General features: G+C 40.9%; 1 long non-coding RNA gene across 1 annotated transcript; it reads left to right on the top strand.

Annotated features, from left to right (window-relative positions):
• The first annotated feature begins 270 nt into the window (after nt 1-270).
• LOC147443750 (uncharacterized) lies at nt 271-4,473 on the top strand. Its single transcript, XR_015189981.1, has 2 exons — nt 271-2,877; nt 4,004-4,473. It is a non-coding gene; the product is annotated as an uncharacterized LOC147443750 (long non-coding RNA).
• Nucleotides 4,474-5,496: the final 1,023 nt, after the last annotated feature.

Below are 5,496 nucleotides of genomic sequence, written 5' to 3'. Positions count from 1 at the left end.
ATTGAAGATACCCACTTCTAGGGTATCACAGAAACACTCACACAACCACACGCTATTGCCGCAACTCCCGCCCCCTGCCAGCTCATCCAGCCCACCTTCGCTCCTGCAGTCGGTGCAACACACACACACCCACACCTCAACCACACATACACTCAGGCTTGACAACCCTCGGCTTGATTGGACCCCACGCTCACATGCCTTTGAAAATGTTGAATCCACAGCTCTCAGCCACTGGTGAATTTTGTTGCTAAGTCTCAATCGCGCCTACTTGCTTTTTTAGACTGTTGAGTCGCGCATCACTTGCTTCAATAACACACCTGTCTGGCTCTTGTTGGCTAGCCCGCCTAGCAACACCTACAGGCACACACTTTCCTTGTTACATTTTCACGAGCAGCTTCTTGCTTCGCCAGTTGGAAGGTTTTTCATGTATTTTCCGTGTACGGTGTCTGCCTGGGTTTCCATTGTGAGTAAAGTTGAATCCTTTCCCAAATCTTTCAGCAGGTCCTTATATACCCAATGCCTTGCTAGCCTGCCTGCTCCACAACTTCCCTCTCTCTCGTAGCTTGTTGCAGCCCAACGAGCTGACTTGTGATGCCTTCAAGGAGCTTTCACAACGAACACACACATTGTTCTGCCGGTTAGCCGCCTCATCCTATGCTGAGCCATTCAAAACACACACACACACACACACACACACACACACACACACACCCTCTCTATCGTTAATACTTGACTTGCTCATCTCATCCACGGCGACACTGGAGCCGTCTGCCCTGCTTGCCTGGCTTCTCTCCATCAAACCCACACCCAACCATGGCCTCGCTCCCACACACTCTCTACCTCAGGCTTGCGGCCTGCCTGCAGAGTTCATTTGGCGCTCTCTCTCTCTCCCTTAGTCGGCTACAGTCGGGCAGCCAGAAACAAAAAATAAAATAAAACCAACATTGTTTACAGAAGCAATTTTTGGAAGCTTAAGAGGGAGTTCCCACCCTTCAAGTTGACTCAACAGGAAGGATTTTAATGAGCCAAACATTGGCCACAAATAGGCAAAGAGATTAATAACGATTGCAAGTCCAAAAGAATAATTCCATTTGACGTGAATATTTGGCTATCTCAATTGAATTGTTCATTGATTGTCAGAGAACTATGCATGCTAGCCACAAATGGCCACTTAGGAGAAATTTAAAATTGTGGGCCCCTTTCCATGATGATTCTCTTCTATGCCGGACTTGGTACAAGAGAGAACGAGTGATCGGCCGCGCATGCATTCAAGAAATTTCGTCGCTTTTATTGCTTTGTATGGAAAAACTTGTTACATAAGAGCATGCGGGCATTGATTGTGTGTGCCTATATTGCAACATTGAAAATTTTGCATTGAAAATTTCAATCGAGTATTATTTTAGTCCTTCTTATTGAAATTATCATTGCACTAAAAGGCAAGCTCTTGTTGAAATGCATGTGAGTTTCTCGACTGTGAGAACTACGTACATTGGGCATGAATCCATGTTTGATTGAGGTATTTTGTGGATTTTAGTCCTTTAATATGAATACAAATCGTCCTCTTAGCACTAAAATTGAGCTTCTTCGAATGACCATGAGAGGGTAGTAAAATAATGGCGTTCTTTAGCAAATGTCAGAACCAAGCGAAGAGAAACTTTGGGCAGTCACGAAACCCCCTATTCGCCTGGTCTTGACCTCGTGGACAAAAGTTGCTAAAGACCAAAGCCAAAAGGCATATAAAAAAAGGTCAGAACCAAGCGAAGGGAGACCTTGGGAAGCCATTAAAACCCCTATTCGCCTGGTCTTGACCTCGCTGCAACTGGCGTTCATTATCAAAAAAAGGTCAGAACCAAGCAAAGGGAGACCTTGGGACGCCACTAAACCCCCTATTCGCCTCGTCTTGACTCCATACATGACTTGTAATGACACCACGGATGCACATCGAAGATCAACAGAAAGAAGCAGTAAAGATTGACATATGTTGTCATACTAGAGTTAGAATTTGAGCTTGTCATTGCTTGAGAATTTGATCTTGACATTGCTTAATATGTATGCAAAATGCTTTTGTACACTAACATGGTTTAGAAGGGGTGATTGGCAGGTAGGGAGCACATTGAGGATCCGAATGCCTTCTAAGGGGCAAAAAATTAAATTGTAATGCAAAATTTGGCTATTTAGAGCCATTCCAATTCTTTGGAATATTAAAAGTTGTATACATGCTAGCTCATAGCTTGGTCTAAAGTGAAAATGTTTTCATTTGAGCCGGCGTTTACCCAACATTTTTGAGAGCTTTCAAGTACAAAATTTGGCTATTGAGAGCAGTTTACTTTCATTCCATTGAAAGTTGAAGTCATCTCTAGCTCATAGATTGCTCTTAAATTGAAAATTTCATGTGAGATAGTTGCTAGCCAACTTTTTGGAAAGCTTTAAATTGTAAAATTTGGCTTTCAAGAGCCACTTCATTTCATTCAAAAATTGCATTGTTTTTAGCTCTTGGCTTGTTTTAAATTCCTTATTTCATTGAGCTAGCACTAACCAACTTTGAATCATACATGAGAGACTTTAAATTGCAAAATTTGCTTATGAAGAAGCATTTTTCTCTCTCATTTTTTATATGTATGCGTAAACTTGCTACTAAAGAGCATCATGTGCATAACCAAAGGCACTTTTTTCCCTTGGGTTTTTTTCCTTTGGCAAATTCAGGTATGCAAGACCCTAGCTTTAGGTTTTCAATAATGTTTTTTGTATTTGAGTTTCAATAATTGGCCTTTGGAGCTTGTGTTTTCACTTAGCTTCAATTATCTTGGATTGTAATAAAAGGATCAAGAGACTTCTCTACCAAATGGATGCTTGCTCAAGCATGCACAAAGAGCATGAGTAGGTGAAATCCTTCCATGATTGTGCTCTTTTGTTCATCTCTCCATTCACTATGCTTGGATTTGGTGAATTTGCTTCTAAATTATGGTTCTTTCATTTTCAAAAGCTAGGCATCCTAAAGTTTCAACACGTTACTTTGTGAATATTAACTCATCAAAAAATTAGGTTTTATGTTTGCTAATCATAGGTAATTGGCCTTAACCTTAGGTTAATATAGGTTCATTTCTCATTAGTCTTAAACTCTTAGTGATAGTTTTAATACTCCATTCATTTTTTACATGACATAGGGCTATGATTAGGCTTTAGTCCCTTATTCCATTTGCCATTAGCATCTCATATTGGAAGCAATAAAAATGTGCTAAAAAATGAAACAAAGAAGCAAAAAAGTGTCAAGAAAAAGTAGCAAAAAATGCTACTAGACACATGAAAAAGAAAATTTATATGTTATGTTGTGTCTATGTGAGGCTTAGCACCTTATTGGCTCTTGGTAGGCGAAGGGAATCACCTTGGCTCGCTTGGTCAAGGCCCTAAACCGATGCCCTGGGCTGATAAGGGTTAGCCGTCGCCTTGGTAGGCTAGTAGACTTTTGAAACACCATCTTCAGGGTTCAAGGAGCCGAGAGTCGTACCTAGACTTTCCTTGGGGTGGTAGCCTTGTATTGTGTTTTACTTTTTTCAATGAATGACAAAAACAAAACTTCCATGAGCTTCAAAAAAGCTGTGAAATGTACTAATAGATTAGGAGCTTTTTTATAGCCCGTAGACATGATACACTTGAATGATTTATTAAATTGGTCACATAGTTTTCAGGCTAGTAGTTTTATGAACTTGCATTAGCTTAGGGTCATAATTGATGCTTGTGTTTCATGCATAAAACTGAAATTTCAAGTGGTTTAATCTTCATGATAGCTTGAGTGTTTTTGTTTGCTTTATGATGTTTAGTTTCTGACTATGATTCACCCATCTTTTAGAAGCAAAAAAATCACTTTGCATGATTGTTCACTGTACTTCATGTTTTATTTATCCTTGTTTTCCTTTGATGCTCATTACTTGTTCTTATGATTTGCAACTCAACATTTCTTCCATGGACTTGCTTTCTACTATGTGACCGTGTTTTGCTTCACCAGCACACGAGGACATGCACCAAATTAGGAAGGGGGGAATGTTAGCAGCGGCTAACGCAGGCTACACCAATCATGCATCAAGCGGGAGATATCCTATGGATGTTCACAATGTTTCCTACTCGCTTTGTATAAGGTCTTGGGCTCATTGGGAGTTCCAAAGTTGTATATGCTAGCTAGAGGGCTCCAACTTAAACCCATAGTAGAAGGGATTGTGGTGAAGGCCTTTATAATGAAGCCTATATGCAAGGAGGGTTCATTCTTGAGTATCCACTCTTGAGGATCCACTTTTGAGAGATCTCTCTCTCTCTGTGTCTCTCTCTCTCTCTCTCGAGTGTTCACTCTATGGATGGCCTAGCCTTGATCTTAATACCCATGCTTAAGAGGCTAGTGCTAATCCATTGTAATTAGAGAACCATTCTTAATCTAATCTCTACTTTCTTCATTAGTTTAATTTCTTCTATTCCATTATGTCATGAAGTAGTTTCACCTTTGTCATTATTCTATATTTGATTGTATGTGTGATGACTTCTTACTTATTAACCACTCATATCCTTCTATGAGCATTCAATTTGCAATATTTCACATCTCAAATTAGGTTGATTAAGTTGGTTCTTAATCTTGTAATTAGTGTGTGCCCTATTGTTTGCTTGTGTGTGGATGGGTTTTATGAAACTCTAGCACCATTCACCCTTGTGTGTGTAGCTTTTGATGAAGTGCCTTGATTGGCATGTGGTGATTGGAGAGGTCAACACCAATGCAATTAGTGTATGCTTATCATTAGTGTGCTTTGGGTTTCTAGTCTATGGTAAGTCGGACTTCGGTGGGCTTAATGTGTGTAGGAGATGCTTGGTTGATGATGTGATTAGACTTAGTGATTAATGACTAATCTCTATTGCATTGGATGAGCATACTCTTGAATCCTCTCATTCAATACATCCGATGCTTGTGCTTCCATGCCCTAGCCAGGTTGTCGATCCTAGGGTTGATAATATTGTTGGTCTTGGGTTGATTAGGCTATGCTATGATTGCCCCCAAAAATCCGTGTTGTTGGCATCTATGGGAGACCTTGTGTCATAGATCCTGATCCAGCAGGTTTTGAGACAGGCCACTGGAGGTTGGGGCTTGGGAGAGTTGTCCACTGGCACAAGTGCAGTGGGATCTTGGAGAGTGGTTTTGGAGGGACCCTTTTTCCTTAGTCGACCATCTAGGTGTCCCTTTCTTTCAGTATACTGTTTGACTGGGATGTCACATATTGGCAGAGAGGCTCGTCCTAATGCAGCACCTCATGGGCAGGAGGAGGATCTTACAGCTGAGTTCTTATCAGTTTTTTGGGCAAGATTGTGGGACATCAGAAAACCACGGTGATTCACATTGTTAGTGGTTGCACATAGAGCTACACTAGCTAGTAGGGAGTTGATTTGTACATAGTGGCCTGTCGACAGCATCTGCAGCTTGTGACCATCCTTTGGAGAGTCAGTGTCACTATCTTTGGGACT

The sequence above is a fragment of the Adiantum capillus-veneris genome, chromosome 13 (genome assembly GCF_014529385.1).
Source record: "Adiantum capillus-veneris isolate H3 chromosome 13, ASM1452938v2, whole genome shotgun sequence".
Lineage (NCBI taxonomy): Eukaryota > Viridiplantae > Streptophyta > Polypodiopsida > Polypodiales > Pteridaceae > Adiantum > Adiantum capillus-veneris.
The sequence above is the reverse complement of the archived record's forward strand: the minus strand, read 5'-3'. Positions and strand labels throughout refer to the sequence as shown.